This window comes from Cyprinus carpio, chromosome B24 (genome assembly GCF_018340385.1).
Source record: "Cyprinus carpio isolate SPL01 chromosome B24, ASM1834038v1, whole genome shotgun sequence".
Taxonomy (NCBI): Eukaryota; Metazoa; Chordata; class Actinopteri; order Cypriniformes; family Cyprinidae; genus Cyprinus; species Cyprinus carpio.
In genome coordinates this window covers 10,628,140-10,652,509 of record NC_056620.1, presented here as the reverse complement: position 1 = coordinate 10,652,509, position 24,370 = coordinate 10,628,140, and the positions used below count along the sequence as shown (strand labels likewise).

Here is a 24,370-nt window from a genome sequence, read left to right as displayed (position 1 = left end):
TGACAAGTAAACGTAAAGCACTTTTTCAGGCTTGTGTAATTCCAAATATGTTTTTGCATATGCATTGGGATGCTGTTCGTGGACACAGGAATTTCCCTCCTGCTGTCACCTTGTAAACTACAAACAAGTTTTTGAAAACGATACCATTTATATAGTTTACCATCTATGTGTAAGCTACAAAAATGAGAATTTGTGAAAACAGTGAAGTCATGCACATGCATATTACGTTGTTCAGTCTACAGGCATATGTGCAGTGTTGCTATACAAAGTGACATCGGCAACTACTGGCCTGGCATGCATAATACAGCGTTTTTAGCCATTTTTGCGGATCATTTGCGAACGTCAACAACCATCGAATGGAGGATGCCATGAGCCGTTTTTGTTGCGTGTTGTGAGTTTTGTGATAACGGAGATGGAATGTAAATGCACAATTTACAAAACTGAAAGCGCACTGAAGATCTGACTAAGGGTCCTTGCACATCGAAGTCCCAAAATTTTCGTTTGCATTTTTTCGTATTCGTCATCCTTTCCTATCAATATGCTTGTTACGGATGCGAAAACGCAGAAAAACGAACCTGATCCCATTTTTTTTATGATGGACGAAAGTTTCGGAGGCAGCGAGTAAACGTAATGGACACAATGTGAGGTCGTATTTATTTTTTTACGTTCAGAAATTTCGGACGAGAATTTCGGACTCAGTGTACAATGACCTTTAATCTCCTCTAATAACTTACAGTGTTATATATCATCGAGACTGAGAAAAGAACACAATGCTGCAGACAACAGGTAGCTAAATGCCGCTATCATTGTTTTCCATGTTCGTGGGGTACATGGCTTTTTAAAAATGCCCGGTAGCCGGTGTTTCGTATGTGTACACTTATGTCACTGGTAGTTCCTATAAAACTGTTTTAGACCGATCAATGATGTGTGAACGTACCCTCAGTCATTTACTTTTTCTTTGCAACTGTTTACCAATTTGGCAAGTACATATTGCCAAGTGTTTTAAAATCTGTTCAGATTTCACAAGTCGTGTACTTTATTCCAGCCATTGGCTGAAAACTGTAGGAGAATATGTGTGTGTGTGTGTGTGTGTGTGTTACTCACTCTGTTGGCCCACAGCCTGCAGTGCTCTCTGTTGCTGGGGACCCATGCTGGCTCCACCCTCTCCAGTCATCTGCAGGATGTCATTGATGATTGACTGCTTGTCCACAGCAGCAGGCAAAGACACAGGCCGGGAATCTGAGAACAGGCCCGGCTGACTGTTTTGTAGATCATCCAGAATATCATCCAGCTCACTCGACTGCAAACAAAGAAAGGGAATTCCTTTAGCTTAGTATTTTCAGTAGTCTAATCAGTTTGTAGTCTAATAAGATGTGTTTGTCAAGGTCAAATTTCTGGTGGGTTTTGTATGCACATGAAAATATCCTCTTGTGCATAACATTCCAATGCATCTTATCATACATAACAACATAGTTACAAGGTTTGGTATCTCAGTCTTGTGGATTTAGACCTCAGCAGGGAAATGCTGGAGAGTTCGAAGTCTGCCTGCTGAAACACACCCCTCTCCCTCTCACATGTACACACACACACACACAGGGCTGGAATCTAGGACACACTTCACATTGAGTTAAAGGAGGCTAGCCAAACACTACTTCATTTGCCATGGTTCGGTTACCATCTTTAAACCCTAGATAGCTTCTCCATCAGAGAAAGATCTTCTAAATGCACACTGGCAAACACAGCGTGACTTTAAATACATCATCTATCTGACTTTTAAAAGTCATCATCGATCATACGCTTTTAAAAATATTTATTACCTTAGAAATCTAAATGCACACTTGGCTGTAGTGCACTACAGTTCTGATGAATGTATGTGGCATGTGAAACATCTGCCCTAATGCACTGCAACTTTTTTATTCTGGCTTGAGTTTGACAAAGTCCAACTCGGCCTCTTGAGATAAAGAAACAGCAGCAGTGCATTTCAGATAAACAATGTCGACTCAAAGATTCAGAACTGTACTTTTGTTTATCCAAGGCTGTCGTCTATCAGAAAACACAAAAAATGCATACAGCTTCTACTAAATGACACTAAATAAATGTTTAATCAAGTGTGCCGTACACAAGCACTCTACATATGGAAATATAAACATTTATGCTTGTTAATATTACAGATCTTAGGAGAACGCCAGTTCTGGAACTTTTAATAAACATGCATTAAAGTCCTTAAGCAACCACAAGGTGGCAGCACACGTGACATCTATATTACAATCAGGATCTATTTTTTTGCATGCTTCCATTTATAATAAATAATTTATATAAAATATACAGATATATATGAAATGCCTAAATATGTATTTATTTCATTTCATTATAGAAAACTATACGCAAAATATGTAATTTTAAAAATGAGGTAAAACTGAGCAAAAAAAAAAAAAAGACAATATTGTGTTTAAAATATAAGATAATATTAACTTCTATTAACAATATTACTGAATTGTTGAATAAAATTACATTTGCACTCATGGTATTCAGACATAAACAGCACTTGTGTGATATGCTCTTGCTGCTCATGTGAAATTGCTTATCATGTGATATAAATATGAGACAAAAACAATTTTTTGCCCCAATATCTTTAATTTTAGGGCATAACTGCATTCATGGAGTTGTTGCCCTGCATCATATTTGTCAACAGTCAACTATATGAAATGTAAGATGACTTATAGGTCCGGGGGCGGGGCAAGTGCATTAACTGTGCTAAAATATTTTAAACACGTTATTTTTCATAACCAATTAATTAAGTTAACGCATTAAACGGAGCCCTAATATAGATAGATAGATAGACAGATAGATAGATATAGATGTCCAGTAACTTTCATTTCAGGACAGTAAGGTGCAGTGGATGAGAGTTCACGTGAGTGTGTGTGTGTGTGTTTATGGATTGTTGTGGAGAGTAGTTAAGGTCAAAGGTCAAACATCACATGCTGTATATTATTCTGTGGGTATTCCGTATATTATTCTGCAGCCTAATGAAGCCGTCGGTCTCCCCTTGCCATTGATTTGCGACTCAGTGTGCAGTGTGGAGGAAAAGCGCTGCACAAACAGGATGTGAGCGGAGAGGAGGAACTGCTTAATGAGGTCACTCTCCTTGTGCAGTGCTTGGAAGCTCTTTTCCCAATCCCTCTCTCTCATCTCATACATACATACATACACACACACTTGTGTGAGCACCACCTGTCCCTGGCTGCCCTATTGAATCAAACCTGCTGCTGATTATTCACTGTCCATGCATCTCACAGGCTGCTTGTTTCAGCCTTTCTCTCGTCTTCTTTCCAATTATCACTCCCTGCTCTCTCTCCTGTGTATTATCTGTGTGCACTCGCTCAGTCCAGACAGGAAGGTGCCTGTGCATTAGCATGGATTCTTTATATCGCACTGAGCTGCACCTTCATGGATGACTTTCTCGCCAGTGGGAGCGCTGACGTCAGCGTGATGTTGAGCCAATAGTGGAAAAGCTCCCTGCGTGGAGATCTATGAGAGCTGAGTTTCTCATCAGCTACCAGTAGACATATTCCACTATAATTTACACTTTTGGATGTGGGTAGTTCATAAATGACATGTCCATGAACTTTTACTGCTAACATCACAATTTGAAGTTGAATTGCATATGAACATATAAGAGAAAGTGTATATTTAGAGGTTCTGTGACAGGCAGTAATTTATTTCTTTTTTAAAACAAGGTTTTAACCATTTTAAATCACTTTTTGCAGTATACTTTAACAGTCTTAAGGCATGACAAATGAAATGTATTATTATTATTATTAGGTCACAGGAACTGCATGTAAAGTACCATTCAAAAGATGATTTAATGTTTTTACAAACCCGATTCCAAAAAAGTTGGGACACTGTACAAATTGTGAGTAAAAAAGGAATGGAATCGTAGTGTGAAAGGGGCTTTGGAATATAATAACATGACTACTATACCATATTAATATATTTAAACACTTATTTTAATGGGTCATAACCTTGTGTATTACATTGTAACTTTACCTAATATATTTGAATGTAGGTTGGAGACTCAATCATTTAGCATAACTTTAGCTTCTTTAGCTTTAGCTGAATTTCATATAATATTGTTTCAATGGAATCATTTTTCAGAAAAATAAGATGGCTCAATAACTGCTGCTATGCAGTACTGCAGAGGACCCCTGTGGTTGTGGACCCCCTGATGAAGAGCCCTAAAGAAATTCTATGAATGCCAAACTTCGACCGTTAGTCCAAGTATGAAATAAGATATCAGTGCTGGTTTGATGGGGCGGAGGGCAGTTAGTCGTGTAGACAGGAGCAGGACCGAGGGGGTAAGAGGGGTTACAGGGTTAATTGGTATACAGAAGAACCACCAATGAAGCGACAGTGAAGGGGACAGCTGTCTGCACTGCTTGTGTGTGTGTGTGCAACTGAGGAATGGTGTCAGGGTGCCGATTAGAGCTCTGTGAGGGGTTGGGAAGGGCAGAGGAGTGACACCCCATCCTGAGTCACACTTCCTGCTGAAGAGACACACACACGCACCTCCGCAAGCGCATCAGACTGTAACACACATACAAAGCACATCTATCGAAGCACACTCAGGGAAAGACAAACCATCGATGCTACAAATAGAAACACTAAAATCTGTATGAGTATGTAGAGAGACAAAATCGCAAAAAAACCTAGCAATGTATCCAGCGAGTTGCTTAGCTGTCTGCTTATTCATGCTAACTAAAAGTGAACGTTATAAATTTAGTGATTTGGAATGCTCTACATTCAGTAGGCAGCAACAAAACAGTGCTGCTCACCATTTAATTTAGTATCATTGAGACACCATTAGTTGTTTTTTTAAACTTCAAAATTAGTTATTTTTGAATACGTTTAGTTTCAGTTGCAATGCAAGCTTTAGTAATTTTGTCATGTCCATTTTTTTTTTAAATATGTCTATAGATTTTATTCTATATATATATATATATATAGAGTCTCTCTCTCTCTCTCTATATATATATATATTAAAATGTATTTATTCATAATTTAAAACATAATTATAATTTAAGTTATGATTATATAATACATTTACAGCAAGTAACCAAAATAAACTAATATATAAATTCATATTAAAATGTATTTATGCATAATTTAAAATACTATTATAATGTTTAATTATATAATACATTTACAATTAATCAAAAAAAAAAAAAAATCAGTCAAAAAAAAAAAAATCAACACAAATATTGGGTAGAAAAAAAGGGTCAATTTATAAGTATATTATTTTTTTTTCAACTATATATATATATAGTTGAAAATATTGTGCTCTATAGTGTGTAACCCAAATAATTTACAAAAGGAATGTTGCCTTTTTATATATATAATATATATATATATATATACACACACAACATATATATATATATATATATATATAACCTATATAGATATATTACATATATACATATATATAGGAATAATATATATATATATATACACATATATACATATATATATATACATATATATACATATATACATATACATATATATATATATATATATATTATATATAATAAATATTATATAATTTATATAGATATTTATAAATATATTTTACATATTTCTTATTTATATATATAAATATATATTTATATATTATCTTATTGGATGATTTATAATATTTATATTATTTATCAATACTTTTTTTTGTCTTCACCAGTCATCTTGTTTAATAACGGGAGGGAGAATGAGGTCATTCCATTTCGAACATAGCCTTTCACTGAGCTTGCTGCAATGCATTATGGGATTGCCTTTCCATGAAGTATGCATGAGATGCAAATCTGGCCAAAACAAGCGGTCTTATAAGACACTGTAATGTCACAGCCTACCTTTTAGAACAGCGTTTGCATCTTAACTGTGCTTATGATGCTGTAAAATGTTGTTGAGCTACACAGCTGCTTTGAAACTGAGCAAGAGAGATGCAAACTGGGACATACAGGATGTAAAAGAGACTGTGAGAGATTGAATGATCAATAGGTTGAGCGAGATAGAGAGAGAGAGAGAGAGAGAGAGAGAGAGAGAAGAGAGAGAGAGAGAGAGAGAGAAGAGGGATTGATGCATCAGTGAACAGAGTGACTGAAGCCACCACAGCTGCCTGGGTGACAACAATATGTGCATCTGGATCATTTCTACCGTCTGCCATAAAAACTGCATTATTGAAAGCCACCCTGTCCAGAGTCACCAAAAGCCTTTAATTGCAAGCCAACTGTGAAAATAACCTTGAGCACTGAACAACGCTGGTGAAAGTAAGGAGTGGACGCGCTCAGAGGCACGGTGTCAGTGAAGACTCCTTGAGTCTTGCTCTCTGCCATCATGACCTTTCATACAGATCCCTGCTTCTCTTCAGTCTCAGCTGCTGCTCTATCACACCAGCCGGCTGCTCGTCTCATCACAGGAGAAAGAGAGAGATGAGTGGCTCTGTTCCAAACCCTAGTGAGACACCTCACTGTCTGCATAGGCAGCTACATCGGATTACTCACAAGAGACATGAATGCTTTAAGTTGATTACAATCGAGTCAGGTGTCAGCATGTTGCTAAACTAATGACTTAAAATACATAACACTCCCATGCTTTTTGAAACAATTGCATTTTCTTTATCTTTTTTTATTATTTTTTTTTATTTTTTTATTTTTTTGTATTAATATGTGTTTATTTAATTTTGTTACTTATGTGATTGTCTTTTTGCACTATTCTGCACTATAGTGTGTAACCCAAATAAATTTGTAAAAGGAATGCTGCCTTTTTTGGTATATTTTCAAATAATATTACAAAATGTATATTTTTATGAAATAATAACTGGATGGAATTAAACATAATGAGATCATGTGACCACAAAAAAGCATATTGCTGCAAGCAGTATACAGTATGCTAGTATTCCATTCCAAATATTCATTAGCAGTCATTAACCAAGCCCATCAAAGTGCATTCTGGGATTTTCCTATCTGTGAAAAATTTGTTTGTAAGTTTTGTGTCAGTATGATTGTTTTTTTGAAAGATATGAATACTTTTATTCAGCAAGGATGCATTCAATTGATCAAAATTAGCAGCAAAATATTTAGAATGTTACAAAAGATTTCTATTTCAAATCAATGCTGTTCTTTTGAATATTCTTTTCAAAGAACCCTGAAGAAAAAAAAAACAAACAAAAAAAAAATAATAAGAAATATTCCTTGAGTAGCATATCAGTATGATTTCTGAAAGATCATGTGACACTGAAAACTACAGAAATGACTGATGACAATTCAGCTTTGTCATTACAGGAATAAACTAATTTTAAAATGTATTAAAACAGAAAACAGTTCTGTAAAACTGTAATAATATTTCAGTATATTGTTCTTTTATTGTATATTTGAATAAAAAAATCTAGCCATGGTCAACATTTACTTTTTGTGGTGACTTCCTTCATAAACATAAAAAAAAAAAAAAAAAAAAAAAAAATTGTATTAACCCTAAACTTTTGAATTGCACAGTGCAAGTGCTGTCTAGGTAGGCAGCTCACTAGGTACTGGTCTTCTCTCTTCACTCCTGCCACATTTCATCCTCCTTTCTCCCGCATCCTTACTAATTTGATTTTTCCCTTCAGTCTTCCGTCTTTTTTTTTTTTCTGCGCGTCTGCTTGAGCATCGCTCTTCCTGTCCCGCTGTGGCCTCCCTGCTCAGTAAATCACTGTACTTCATGTTCTCAATGGCGCTGTCATGGAGAGCATGAGGTCAGAGGTTCCTCACTAGCGGAACTCTGGGTCTTTTCCTGGTAACCGAGGGGCTGTGAGGTCATTCTGCTAACAGGCTAACAGCAGCAGCTTCCCGAGACCACTGCTTTGATTTGACAACTATGACTCAATTTGTGGCTCAATCAACAGCTTTTAAAAGAAGCCCGGAAGGCCCAATGAGCACAAACACACACATACAGGATAATCTCTCTATTCTGTTGCCTGGCCCCAGACGCTTCTCTAACTTTACCGCCGCTGTGCCAGGCGTGATTGGTGCCCGGTGCCAGCTCTGCAGGGCATGTGCCAACCGCTGTGCCAGATGAGATGCATGGAACACCACCGAGACACCTTTTTTCAAATGTCACAGAGCTGCTTCTGAGAAACTCCTGCCAGTTTCCCACAGAATCGACTTCCTGTGACAGAGCTCTCACTTTCCCTTTCTCTCTCGCTCTCTCTCTCTCTCTCTCTCTCTTTCTCTCTCTCCAGCTGGCTGAGTCATTTATATCCCTGCTGTTACCATACTGCCTCGATCTGGGGCGTCATTGGCCGGTTTATAAATCTGTTGTTTGCTCTACTTTCACACCCAAATAGAGAGAAATACAAAAAGAGATACAAGGAGGAAAGGAAAGGATGCACACACTCTTAACAATACAGCAATGAAACTGAAAAGAAGGCGATAAGATCGTTGGTATCAGTTGTCATACTGGTTATTTCTGCATGAGAATCCACAGCACTGGCTGACGACCTTTCCAACGTGCAATACTTCTTGTATTTGACCAAAACGGTCATTGCCCACACCCACTAATGACAGATCTTTTCTGCATTTCACCAAAGTCACATCACGATTCAACATATTTAAAAATAATCAAATTCAAAACCAGCAGAAGCGATTCAGGTGGTGTTTTGCATATATAAACTCTCAGTACTTTCTGTTCAGTTTAGCTCTATTGGCAGCATGCTATCAGTTACCACAGAAAATATTGCAGTGCATTTACAATTTTAAAAAAGCATATACAGTATAAACTAGAAGTTACATACATGCTTTATTTTTTGGACTTGTATTATCTCACAATGGTGAACCCTCCAAAATAAAATAAAATAATTAATAATTATAATAATAATAATAAAAACTAATATGACAATAGTAATAATAGTAAAAAAATAATTATAATAATAAGAAAAAAAAAATAATAATATATACTAAAAAAATTAGGTCACGGCACCATGCTTGCCACTAATTTAGACATGGAAAATTATGCAATTTTCACAGCTATTTTTATAACAGACTATTATTTTCTCTCTTTTCAAAGTAAAAAAAACAAAAAACAAAAAAACAAAACAAAACAAAACAAAACAACAAAATGTGCAGGATGCCAGTGAGGTACAAGTCAAAATTATTTTGTAGTAATATGGAGCTTAACTTGTATTAAATATTTCTTGGTATATTGCCAGGTTGGCGACATCACTTACCGGCTCCACACGGTCATAGCTGCCATCATTTTTCTCCGTCTTAATTCCTGGCATCTTACTGCCCTCCACCTTTGTTTCACCAGGTTCCATTTTGATGCCTTTATCCTTAAGTACATTATCATCTTTATCCAGTAGGTAGCGCAGTAGGGCATTGTCCTTCTTCTTGGGGCTGACGGGCTCTTGTTTAATGGCTAATTCAGCCACACCGGCCGCCCCACCTGCAGAATCCTGACACAGCTCCTTCCCCGTGGCCTCGGCTGTGAGTTTGGCCAGGTCAACAGGCGACGAACTGTTCTGGAGAAGTCTATGAAGGATCTTGTGTTTCTCCTTCAGGGAAGTAGCATGCGTCCCGGCTCCAGTTTGAGCACCCATGCCGCCGTTCCCTGGGCCGCCAGCGGGGTCCTTATACCCGGGCTCTCCTCCAGCCATTGGAGGGGGTGAGGTGGACTCGATAGGCTCAGTTTTAGTGGTGAGGAGCTGCAGGAGTTTAGTATGGCCTTTGTTGTCACGTAGCCGGTTCTGCGGATCACTGGCATCCGGGTTGTTAAACTGGCCCAGGTTGCCCTTTTCATCTCTTGGCTGTTCGATGCCATCATCCTGCCCGCCGTTACCCTGCTCTGATTGGTTCTGCTCTCCGAATGACTCTGAGGCTCCCATTTTGTTCAACATGTGAAGATTGACACCCACTGCGGCTGGTGACCCCAACTTCCTGTCGGGCGAGCCCAGTGATTGGCCGTGGCTCACAACGTGGCACTCGCTAAGTGCCTGGAGGGCGTTCAGAGAACTGCTTGTGTAACCATGATTACCGCCTGCTCCCCCATTGCCACCTGTACTGCTAGTGCACATGCTCGCAGGTGAATGTAAGCTGCCTGCTGGGGAGAACTGCGGCGGGGGCAAGCGTGGAGATCCTGCCATTCCAGGACTGGCTCGGTGGCGTGGAGAAAGCATGCCTGGACTGCCCTGAGACGGGCTGCTCAACTTCAGCGGATAGCCACTGCCCTGAGGGGTGGCGGCCTGCATGGTTGCCGAATGGCTCATAGTTCCTGGGCACCCAAAACGGTGGCCCTGTACTGGGCCGATAGCGCCGGGCTCCTTCTGGCCACCAGGGGAGGGGAAAGTGGATGTGTTGCTGCTGACGGTGGCATCCTGTCCCTGGGGGGCGCCGGAGGAACCTGCTGTATTGGGAGAACTCATGGGATTCATGGTTCTGCCCATATTCTGAGAATTTCCAAGATCAGGGGTCATGCCACAGACGGGCTGCTCCCTAAAACAGAAAAAAATAGACGTTTATAGTCGCTAACAGATTATCTAAAGAGCAAATAACGCTGCAACATATTTGCCACACACTTAGCACAAACAGTTTTATAGACAAAGGTGAATTTAACAATTAAGTTTAAAAACATAAAATTCCTAATTAGTGAACATAATAAAAGGTCACTAGCTGTGTTTCCTTTACCCTACAAATTGTGCAAACTGAAATTGAAAATACAATCAATGGAAATGTGTCAATAGCACACAAGCTCAAATATATAGCAAAAAAAGTTTTTACGCTCGCATGAGGTGGTTTTCAGTCAATTTGAAAAATGAAAATTTCACAAAACTGAAATGGAAACAGGTTTTTATTTTAGCATTTACAGGTCAACTGGCGTACGTAAGTGTCACATGGTCATTCTTTAATCTACTATAACATCTAAGAAACACCGCATACATGGCCGTTGTCAAGTTTAAGAGGCTTTCCTTGCTATTAATGCTTGGATAATTTACACTGCACACATCTGCGGTGCATTACGGCTCAGGCATGGCCACTTTAGTCAATACTTGTGTGTATACCAGACACGCCACAAGACGTTTCAGAGGCATCCCAGAAGCGGCTCTCCGCACTGCTTCGCTAAAGATACACACATACTCCTCCTTCGATTAAAATTAATGCTTGGTGCGGTGGCTGCGATAGGCTATATGTAAACCTACCAACATTCACCACCATGACTTTTTGTCAGAGGAAAAAAATTACACTTTAGGTGCATAACATCGGTTAATGGAAATGCTGTCGTTTTGCAATAGTATTTTATTGACGACATTTAGTTTTTAACGCAAAAGTTTTGTGCAAATCTGTAATGGAATCACAACTATTGTTACTATTTAAAACCATTAAAAATCTGTAATTGAAAATTCAGTAATTGAATTTTAGCAACTGAAATAAAGCAGAAAAAAATCTAAATATATGATAAAATACAAACTTAAACTTTAATAGACATGTTGCCGTGGCAACTAACTGAAATTTAAGTACTAACTAAATTTAAGTACTAAATGACTAAAACTGCATTAAAAAAATAAAGCTAAATAAATCAATAAACAACAGATATTAAAATACAAATATAAAAAGCTGATTTAAATTATTAATAAATACTATATTAAAATAAAAATTAAGCAATCAGAATAAGCCATTAGAATAACCCCTTAACGCTAAGTTTTAAAATTTAGTGTATATCCTATCCTACACCATTTAATGCACAAAAAAATCCTTCAGACTAATACTGAAAGAAGGACCCAAAGGGGCCATTAAGAAATCGCCAAGCGATCACCCAGAACACAAAGGCCTAAGAAACCATTTATCAAATATGCTAAAAAACACCAAGCAACCGCATATCAATGCCCTGGCGACAATTCCCTGGCTTAGTTTTAATACAATGGAAAAACATTTTTTAATTATTGTAAAAAGAAATAGACATAAAACGAGAGAAGAAGTAGGGAAAAAGTGAGAGGAAAAACTGAAACAGAAAACAATGCCTCAGTTTAGGCAGGGCATGCTGGTCTCACCAGGTTGGCACGTGCTATTATTAACAAATGTGTTTTAATTGTGACCAAGGAATTAATATTGATTTCCAAGTAAATTCTATTGAAACTATTACATTACATTTATCCAGTGCAGTCATTTGTTAAATTAATCTCATAATCAGGAAGCGTGTCTTCTAGCGCTCCAAACAAGGAATCCTAGAAAAGAGCTTAAGCAGAATTTCAGGAATGGCTTAATTAACTAAAGTATGTTTCAGCGGAGAAGGTTAAAAGAGAGGAACAAATTGTTATCAAAGAAAAACAGCAGTGCTCATCCCTCAAAACAAGCCACGGGACAGAGAAAACGAGAGGTTTTGCTGTCATATCCCCCTCTAATGTAAAAATCACCTTGGGGTTAAAAGCTTTTAGCAAGCTACATACTAAAAAACTTGCTCCAAGCTGATAAATGCATAGACATGCCTTTGTTCTGAGCATGCAGGATGAATCAATGGTCAAGCTATACTGTGTGTTATTGTGCTGGAGATGCTGTGCTTTAAGACAGCCACCCTCCCACTGTGAGCTCACTCTGGATTTAATGTTTATCTGTGCTCGACACCACAGCCTAACACTGCTGCTATTGTCTCAGAAAGCAAACCAGTGTTCCTCCCTCACATGCTGTGAGAGAGATAGAAACTCTGCAGCTAACACATGAAACTGTGTTCACAACTGCCTGCTGTGGATCCAAGCTTTACTAAGCCATACACTCCAAATGATTTGATTTTATGTGAAACTGTAAACAAAACTCACCTGTAATTCATTCATATTTATTTTGTTCTAAACTTGCATGAATTTCTTTTGTGGAACAGAAAAGGAGAAATTCTGAAGAATATCATAGCCGCTCTTTTCCATGCAATTACAATGAATAGGAACTGACACTTTAAAGGTTCAAAAAGTATGTTAAGCATCATAAAAGTGTTCTATATAAATTGTGAGTGCTGTCATAAGTTTTATGAAGTCATATGATAGCTATAAACCAATGATTCACTCAAAAGAATGACTCATTCACAAATTGGAAATTGTTATACCTCCCATGCGCTCTCATGAAAAATAAGGGATGATTTATAGTGCATCGATACTTAAAGGAATAGTTCACCCAAAAATGTATATTTTGTCACCCTCATGTTGTTCCAAGCCTGTATAATTTCTTTCTTATGTTGAACACAAAAGGAAGATATTTTGAAAAACCAAACAGTTGTTGGTCCCCATTGACTTCTATAGTAGGGAAAGAAATACTACGGTCCATCGACTGTTTGATTACCAGCATTCTTCAAAATATCTCTTTTATGTTCAACATAAGAAAGAAACTCATATAGGTTTAGAATGACATGGGGGTGAGCAAATAATGACAATTTTCATTTTTGCGTGAACTATCCCATTCAATTTTTGGTCTGTTCCTTACTCAAACCTATTGTATGGCTTGAGAACACTTGATTCTTCTGCATTATTTGTGAAGCTTGCAGCTCCAGACGCACTGTAATTGCATGGAAAAAAAATCTTCTTTCATGTTCTACAAGAACAAAAAAAAATCATAAATGTTTGGAACAACATTTTCATTTTTGGGTGAACTATTCCTTTATCACTCTCCCATTTACTCGCTACTTAATTAAACCAGCAATGAAATTCTGAGGAATTATCAAGAGTGAAAAAGCTTGTTTGCCAATGTGTAGCTGTGGGAGTCGAGGGAGTCGTGTTATTCTTGGTTCTAATGGAATGTTTTGAGACCTGGGAAAACACGGTCGGATGTTCTCACATGACAGTGAGATTTCAGTATATGGTCATTAACTGGGCTTGTCAGAACTAGAAAGTGTGTGTTTCGGCTGACTGCTCACACACAGAGCCGAATCAAACAGGAAACAGTGAGAAGAGGGTCAAAAATGACTCAAACACTTACTCATGCGAGTAGTTCATAAAATACATCATTGCGTTTTCATGAAAAACACAGATTCAGACATAATCAGAGACAAAACAGCTCAAGTGCAGACACTCATAGTGAGCTGTGTGGGCTGGGTAGTGGTACCTTTGTAAAATGTGCAGTGACATGTAGAGCTGTGGCTCGTTGGTAGCAGGTGACCGAACCAGTTTGCTCTTGGTGTGAGCAGAGACGATGGTCCCGTCGGACAGGGAAAAACCGGGTAGATTGGGACTGAACGCCTGCCCATGCCTTAGCACTGCAAAACAACACACCCACATGATCAAAACTTTACTTTACTAAGATTTTTAGTCAGACAAGATAGTCAGACATGTCTTGACAAGATCAAAAAGTCACTTCTAAATATAAACCCATAAAATTCCTATAAAACGGCAAGATTAACCTTTCCAGTAAAGATAGCGCATGTATTACTCATATACACTTTCCTGTTTTCACACACCCCAAGTATTTTGTATTTTTGCTACAATATGAAAAATACTGAAATACGGTAATGTCTAATATACATCTTTATGACAATATCCACTATAGATCTTGATGGCATCATGACAAAAGGAGTGTGTAAAACTGGTTTGCCAACGGAAGCCAAAAACAAGGCGTGTTAAAATCATTATGGAATTCAGAATATAGGTAGTTAGTCAAAAAAAAAAAAAAATACTAATCCTTGTTTGCGCAAAACAGTAGCCAGAATGACAGCATTTCTTAAGTGGATTCATGTGAGATGCACTCAGTACCTTCTTGCTGATGCCTCTTGGCGAATGAGTCCTCCATGTCTCCATCGTTCTGGAGGTGAAAGCGCTGAATGCATCTCCTCACCAAGTCTCCCCAGCCTGGTTTCATAGAGGCTCGTAACAGACTGGTGTCCAGGGAGGTGATCTTACCTATAAACACACAGTACAGAAATAAGAAATATAGCTTGGTTTTGTCTGCTGCAAGTTGTAAAGGGTTTAATACTTAGCGTTATGGATTTAGAATAAACACCTAGGCAGCATGACCGAGGAATATTGAATTTTACTTTGTAAGAACTGTGACCAAAAAAACTAAAAGTATGACAGAAACATTTTTTAACACTGTAATCGCTCAGTTACAATAAACGGCAAACGGGGAGTTTCCATCAAGAAGCCACATCAGAATGAGACAAAAAGTGTGGTTGGTGTGATGGTAAATAAACTCTTGATGTTCCCATTGTGTGACCTCACTGTCCAGATGCCTGTAGTATGTTTAACATAACATAATCATAATTCGGAACTCAGACAGAGTTACAGTTGCACTGTGAAACGACTCGTGTTCCCCTGTTCATGGATGACCAGAATGGCGCATAAACCTCATTACTAAACAAATTAGGTTAGATTTTAAACCAAAATATTTTGGAGAAAAGAATAAATAAATAAATAAATAAATTATTTATAAATAAAATTATAGTTATATGATACACAATTGTAATAAAATCTATACTAATAATATCTTCTTATTCAGATGCTGAAAAGTTGAGACGGCCACTGGCTGTTCAGTTGCAATGTATGCATGTATGTAAATATATTATTACTATTATTCATATCCAATATATACCTATATTATTAGCTTTTCAATAAACTCACAAACCCCCTGAAGTTCATTTAAACAAGTTAGGTCAAAAGTAATCAAAAAATAGTCTGATTATTTTACCTAAAATGTGTAATGTTATGAAATACGTAACTAACTACAATTTTTTGTCTGATATATAGTCCGTTACTGATTCCAAATTACAAGACAAAAATTGTAGTTAGTAATGTGATCCATAACATTACACATTTTAGGTAATATAATCTATTTTTTGATAACTTTTGACCTAACTTTTTAGTTTGTGAGTTTAATGAAAAGCTAATAATAAATTAAATCATTAAAAGTCAAATTAAAATAAGTCATTTTAAAATAACATCAAAATTAAAATATTTATTTTAAAATCTCAGGGTACTTTAAGCTATTTGGTGAAAGATGTTCAGATAAAAAAAAAAAAGTTTGGGAATGCCTGCATTACATGTCAATCAGAAATAACGTTAATTTGTTTTTTTTAATTTGTTTAAGTGATTAAATTTCTTGTCATGTAATCAACTAAAAAGTAACTGTAGTCTGGTTGTAAGTAATTTTAAATTTATTTTAATCTATTTACAAGTACTTCATTTTTGGAATTTGATTTTGTAATCCAGATTACATACTAGTACCCAGCCCTATATTCATGTCACTAAACAGTCTTTCCAGGTTAAAGTCAGCATCTGTTGTTTTAAACGAGGGTCTGTGCATTGAGATGAGTGCTAACTGTGATGTGAACACCCTTTGAAGAGTGTGAGCGGAGAGAGGGGTGGCGTTGGCATGGTTACCTTGGAGGTCTTGGCGGGTGGTGAAGCTTTCGTGCGTGGGGAGCATGGGTCTTTCTTTCATGGGTACTCTCCGCGCTACGCAGATCAGACACGACTGGAAATCTACATTCAGAGAGAGAGAGAGAGAAAAAGATCCGATCAGTCATAACAGATTATTAAAGCGTTTTGAAGGGTTCTTATGAATGATGAAGCATTGGTTCTGTGTGTTTGTGTGTGTTGAGGGGGTGGTGCGGAGTGGAGCGTGGGGTGATATGATGGAATGTTACCTTTCATTTGTGTGTCATTGTGGAGGCTGACCCTGCTGTGCTGCTCCCATGGAGACTTAGTTAGAAAAGTCATCCCTCACCCACCCACAAAAAGATCATAAGAGAATCATAATGTCTCCAACAGTCTGACACATCAGACGCACACATGATAAACAAGTAATAACATCCATGATAGGTCCATGGATGCATGAGGATGCATTTTTTTTTTAACAGACATTAATATTTTCATTTAACATTTATAATGTTACAAAAGATCTCTATTTGTTTTTGTTGATTTCTGTTAATTAAAAATCCTGGAAAAATGCATCACGAACTTTAAAGAAATATTAAAGTGCACAGCTGTTTTCAACAATGATAACAACAACAACAACAACAAACTTTTCTTGAGCATTAAATCAGCATATTCTAATGATTTCCGAAGGATCATGTAACATTAAACACTGGAGTAATGGCTGCTGAAAATTCAGCTTTGCCATCGCAGGAATATATTACATTTTAAAAAAACACTGAAATAGAAACACTTTAGTACTTGCTTCATTTTAAGATGGACACCACAAGGTCAAAACTGGCCATTCATTCAGTTAGTCAGACACTGATTCAGCAACCACTCTGACTGATTCAGTGAGTTCATTCAGTAAAGGATCTGTCCGACTGATTCAAAACTGTAACTTCTGTTTAAGAGTTTTTTTTAAAATGACGTCTTGTTATTGTGTCAACGGAGTTCTTGCTTTTGAATCCGACTACAGTTCATGAATGCATTCTGGCGTTGCTAACATGTTCTACTTTTTGATGTTTACATCAGATTGATGTGAACAGGCCTTTACATGCAAACACACGGCCCCTTGGGTGGTCTTCACTCCAATCTGCATAAAGACCCAAGCTTCACTGTCTCTGCAATAAACTCTCTCTGATACCCCTCTCCTCATAAACATCTCCTCTGTCTCCTGCACCAGGGTGAGCCAGCTTGCTGGAAGAGCAGCTGGCACACAGCTAACACCGACAGGCCATAAAAAGAGATGCTCCATCACTCAACACACCAGCAGTACCCAGCAAAAATTAAACATTATGTGTGTGCATGTGAGGGAGAGAGAGAGAAGACCAACATTAAACATCTCTTGTTGCCTTACACTCGCTGTTACACACACACACACACACACACACACTCTCTTAAACCCCAGCCAGGGCCAAAACCAACGCCAACACGATCCAGTAGAGAAGTGGGTCTCAAATGCACCCTGAACTTTGGGTGACTCTGAGAGGTGGAAGAGGAGGAGAGAAAAGAGCAAATGAATCACAGAACGAAACATTTTTCTGGCGGGATACAGATGCACGTTCCACGAGCTCTGCTGTCGCCTTTTCGCCTTATTTTACAGTAACTGGAAGACTCATTTTTCTCACATGTCAGGAACAACTGTCAACACTAAGTGTTGCTTCCACATTAGCAGAGCAACTGAAACTTAAAGAGACTATGAATACTTACAGTTGTCCTCATATGGATCACACCTTAAGATTCGAGGTGAACAAATAAAAAGACTTTGCTATATTTTACAATACCAAATTAATATCGTCATGCATGGAAGCCCGTTTCTGCCACTGAATATAAAAAACTGTCACATGGACTATTTTAACAATGTTCTTACTACCTTTCTGGGCCTTGAATGTGGTAGATGTGTCGCTGTCTATGCCGGATCAGAAAGCTCTCGGATTTCATAAAAAAATCTTTATTTGTATTCCGAAGATAAACAAAGTTCTTACGGGTTTGAAACCACGTGAGGGTGAGTAATTAATGACAGAAATTCCATTTTTGGGTGAACTATCCCTTTAAGAGGTTTTCTCACTAGCTGGCTTTCCATCCACATATTTCAATGATATCTCGTAAAAATACTGTATGAATATTTTTTATCTAACAATTCGTTTTTTCTCAGAATTGGATGATACAAACTCGCAATTCTGACATTTTTTTTCTTAGAATTGTGATAGAAACTCGCAATTGCAAGTTCTAAAGTCAGAATTGTGAAATATAAACTCACAGTTCTGACTTTTTTCTCAGAATTGCGTGATATAAACTCGCAGTTGCAAGATATAAAGTCAGTATTACATGATATAAACGTGAAAAAAACTTTTCAACTTTCAAGAAAAAAGAACTGAGTTTATATCTTGTAATTATGACTTTCTCAGACAAAGTCTGAATTGCAACATACAAATTCGCGTTTGTGAGAATGAAGTCTGAATTGCAAGTTTTTTATCTTGCAATTCTGACTTTATTTCTCGCAATTGCAAACTTATATACCACTATTCTGACTTTATAACTTGCAATTTTAAGTTTTTTTTAGAACACCATTCCTAGCAAGTTCAACACACATTCAAATAATTTTTATTTGGCGACAAATTCTGAATAAGTTATGTATAAGTCCATAAAGGACCTTCACTGTACTGTGTGGTAAACTACAAGGGATTTTTAGTGATATTATGACTTTGATAATCAGGCACATTATTTATACTCAGCACTCGTTGTACAAAGCAACAAAGTTACAAAAAATGCATTAAAATACTATATTGTTATAGCCGATAAACCAAAGAACTATTGTACTGTAAGGCCCAAGCTCAATTCCATTCCTATTTATGAAGTTTCTTTCATTTAATTTGTCTATTTTCGGTGGCGTCCTAATGCTTCCACAAAATATAAAGCAGCACAACTGTTTTAAACATATTTAATAATAAAAAATGATTCTTGAACACCAAATTAGCATATTTATAAATGATCGTGTGGCGCTAAAAACTGGAATAATGTTGCTGAACATTCAGCTTTGCCATCACAGGAATAAAATACATTTTAAAATATATTAAAATAGAAAACTGTTATTTTAAATCATAATATTATTCACAATATTACTTATTTACTGTAATTTCATTTTTGATCAAATAAATGCAGCCTTGATGAGTATAAAAGACTTCCATCAAAAACATTTAAAAAATCTTACCAATCCCAAACTTTTGAATGGCAGTGCTTGTTAAATTACTACTGCATTTTATGGCAGCAAGACCACAAAATGACAGCAACAAATGACAACTGTTAGATAAAGATAACAATTCTCATCCACTGGATCCAAAAGTCTTTTTAAAACTATAGGTTCAAATCTGCTTGTTTGTGGGATGCTTGACAAATGAACGCCCGGCTCTATGAAAGGGGAGCAGTCACTTTGCTTGGCCGAAACCTTCTACTCTGCTATGAAGCATTAAATCTAGAGTTTCAGTACCGTTCATGTGGCTTAAGTGTGTTTTAAGAAACCGTGGCTCACCCTCTCCCTCCTCCTTGATGGACTTTGGTTCAGACACAGCAAAACACTGCATAGTCTCATATTTCTGCTGTGCCTCGTGATCCTGTGTCTCTTCGGCCTCACTGTGAGGGTTCACGAGCATGCGGCAGTTGAAGGTGTGGCTGTTCCGCCGAGGATTCTCGCTGGACCACGGCACTCCGTTCACTGAGGGAGGAAGGCGAAGAGACATCACTCATTGTCACTCATTTGAACCAGCATTCCCTAACTTTTCCTTACTGAATAAAGCGGTGTTCACACTGATGGTGATTTACAGCGGCAAGGGACTGGAAGTCATTTATTTTCAATGAGAGCTGGCAATGTGAAGCGACATGAGAGACTGTTGGCAATGAGACAAAAATTAACGTTTATATTAAAAAAATGTGTGCTAATTCAGTAACTTTCAACGGGAGTGTGCACATGATAAACCTGCCACTCATGTCACATGTATGCAAAATATAGGATATTTGCAAAAACAATTTGCATATAAAGTAGCGTTTCCATCCCATGTGCATGTCAAAGATTTTTTTGTAAACTTATTAAAAAGATAAATTAAAACTTATTAAAAATGACAATTTTTATAACATTTAAAAAAAATTACATTGTAATGGTAATTAATATGTTATAACTCAATATTATGGTGAAACAGGACTTGATATGGGACATTTCCAATCACTTAGTCTCTCCATATTTGACTGCAAGCTCACCTTCAATGTCACAAAAGTATCTACCTCAAACAACTGATGAATATAACCAAGTGCCTGTTTCGCATTTTTTTTTTTATATAAGTTGTTACACTTAGACACATCGCAACATAGAAAAAAAGATTTGTCACTACTTCTGTTTCATCGCAACTTCAAGAAAACGAGATAAATTGAAGTCCATTGGAAGTCACTGAGTTCATATTTTTATATTATTTTGTCTCATTGCCAACAGTCTCTAATGGCGCTTCACATTACCAACTCTCACTGAAAATGAATTACCTTTTTTGGCACATCTAGGACTTTAATTGGGAAATATGTTTCCATATTAGTTTACACAAATGTCTTCTTAACTAAATAAAAAATGTCATCCACCTCAAGTGAGCAATTATGTTTGTAATGCATTTTGAACATTTTCTTGGTGTTTTCATACAGTATTTTTACAAGATATCATTGAAATATGTGGATGGAAAGCTAGCTAGTGTGAACACCTCTTAAAGGGATAGTTCACCCAAAAATGAAAATTCTGTCATTAATTACTCACCCTCAAGTGGTTTCAAACCTGTAAGACCTTTGTTTATCTTCGGAACACAAATTAAGATTTTTTTATGAAATCCGAGAGCTTTCTGATCCGGCATAGACAGCAACACAACTGACACATTCAAGGCCCAGAAAGGTAGTAAGGACATTGTTAAAATAGTCCATGTGACAGGGTGAGTAATTAATAACAATTTTCATTTTTTGGGAGAATTATTCCTTTAAACTTTTAGATGGTAGCAATTTGGTGTGTATTTATTTTTTAATCATCCAAAGCCATTTAGAGTAAATTTATTAAAATAACCTAATTTATTATGTCAGCCTTAAGAAAATATACAAGAGCCAAATGCTGAGTGGAACAACAAAAGTGACACAGTCAATCCAAACTTATTTGATGTTTACATCTATGTGAAATAGAATTGGATTTCACTATGAATGGGATCCATAACCAATGAGTTTTTTTCTGGCTGGATGTATCATTTAAACCAATAATGATATTGTTTCTAAGCCTGAAACCTTCCTCTTTTTCACCTCTGCAGGTGAGCTTCCCTTCTGCCGCAACTGAGGGAGGAGGAGATTCTGATATTCCTCTCTGTAAATCCCAGTTCTTACTGCTCAATCTGATTAATATAATCGCAGGGTGGAAAATGTAACTGTTCACACTTGAGTATTGAGGAACAAGTCGTTCCTGAAAAGAAGAGGTGCTAGAAGTGCAAACAAAATGAAAATACCTAAATGGGAAGGAAGCCGTGAATGGAAAATAGAGTCTCACCATGTGACTTGGGCAGGAGATTTTTGATGAATTCGTTATGGTCTCCTACATGCAGGATGCTGTAAACACTGGTGTTCATCAGCTCTTCCTGATTATACCGCAGGTACTGCGTCACATTCTCTGACACAAACACGATGTTCCCCTCCATGTTCACCACAAAGAAGAACCCATCTAAGGCCTGGAGGAGAAAAACAGCCTATTAGTACCGTGAGCACAGATGCGCAGCTAACACCAATATTATTATTATATGAAGAGCACAAAGGCTAAATTACACATCTTTGCTCCATCTAAAAGTGTAACCATTCAATAGGGAAGATTCGATATCCAGCAGAAACAAAACAAAAATGCTGTCCAGAAAATCTAGGAGTCCTTGTAGACAGATCAAGTGAAGTCAAGGGGATTACGGCATGAGTCTGAATTCATGGTCATGGATTGTTTGAGCGGTTTTTGAGCAACAACAGGTTGAATGTAATGATCTGATAGTGTTTTGGCTTCTCAATTCAGGTAAGCCTTAAAGGGGTCATATGATGCAATTTAAATTTTTCCTTTCTTTTTGGAGTGTTACAAGCTCTTGGTGCATAAAGAAGATCTGTAAAGTTGCAAAGACTAAAGTCTCAAATCCAAAGAGATATTCTTTATAAAAGTTACGAGTCATACACGCCCTCCTAAAACAGCTCATTTTAACACACCTCAACGTCTACGTTACTATGTGGGAAGATTTACATAACGCCACCCAAATGTTCCTACAAAGAAAGAAGGCGTAACTTTTATTCTCTCTGTTGCCACCGCTGCCATGTTGTGGAGATGCTGTGCGTTACGTTGTGAAAGCGACACTACTTTGTTTGGGCTTCCAAATGAGGACATGACTAGAAATCAGTAGTTAAGTTGCATTGACAACACTGTTCCAGAACAGTTCAACCCAAATATTCAGATGTGTGCAGCACATTTTACGGAGGACGAGGACTGTTTCCTGAAGCAGTAGCCTACAATGCCGGTGTCAATGCCTACAAAGTGGGGCAATTCCAACTTTGCAAGGACAGTCTGGCACTTCTGACTCACAGTCTGTAAGTACGTTTACATATTTAAAGAATTTTCCACTGATGTTTTAAACGCGAGTTTTGAGCATTGTAGAGTAGAGCTTGTTGTTTGTAGTTTCTCTGATCACAAATGCAGATACGCATCGCAACGTGTAAAAAGACAGTATAAGTCATTATAATCAGTAATTATATCCCCACTGGATGCAACAAATGCCTCGTTTGTAATGGGTTTTATTGTTTTTGTCTTGTCGCACCAGTGTTCTGACCGGGACACGGCATGAAAATATGGCAAGGGGCGTAACATTTCAGTCACACGCTTGAGGCATTCAGCCAATCACAATGCACTGGATAGCTGGCCAATCAGAGCACACCTCGCTTTTCAGAACGATGAAAGGCAGGGCATAGAGGAGCAACAATAATGTACATTATGTGGAAAATAATGTGTTTTTTGAACCTTAAACCACACATACACATTGCATTACACCAAAAACACAAAATAATGTTCTTTTTTGCAACTTCATATGACCCCTTTAATGAAGTAATTAGCTGCAGGTTGCAGTCAGTTGCAGTTGGGATGTTATTTTAGCAGGCTTCATCTCAAAATGATACCGTCAGGCAGAGAGACAGGGGAAGTGGAGAAACTGTTTTTCCTTATTTTAAATGCAGATTACAGGCTATGGCTTTATTAGAGTGCATGCTTATGTCGCATCTCCTAAAGGGTGCAGTGAAGGTCTCTTAAAATAGGGATATGTTATATATATATATATATATATATATATATATAATATATATATATATATATATATATATATATATATATATATATATATATATATATATATATATATATATATATATAAAGATAGTAATACTTGGAAATATCATTACAATTTAAAATGCTTTCTATTTATATTCTATTAAAATGTCATTTATTCCTGTGATGGCCAAGCTGAATTTTCAGCATCATAACTCCAGGATTTGCTGTCACATGATTCTTCAGTAATCATAACATGCTGATTTGTTGCTCAAAAAGCACTTCTTATTAAAAATGTTGAAAACAGTTGTGCTGATAAATACTTTTGTGACAATTTTTTCAGGATTATTTAATGAAGTGAAAGTTCAAATAACAGTGTTTATTTGAAATAGAAATGGTAAAAGTCTTTACTTTCACTTCTGATCAACTTCATGCATCCTTAAGGAATAAAAGAAGATGAATACTATTAGATGAATAAGAAATATATAAAAGTTTTATGACAAATTTTTCAAAAGTTTTGAGCATTTCATTTTCAACTGATTTTGAAAAAACATTATAGAATTTTGATATTTATTGTTCATCAGCCATCAGACAAAATTAATTATCTCCTTAAAAATATC

The 24,370-nt window shown here is 37.0% G+C and overlaps 1 pseudogene; it reads right to left on the bottom strand.

Annotated features, from left to right (window-relative positions):
• LOC109058189 overlaps positions 1–24,370 on the bottom strand; it is a 96,246-nt pseudogene that overhangs the window by 20,999 nt on the left and 50,877 nt on the right.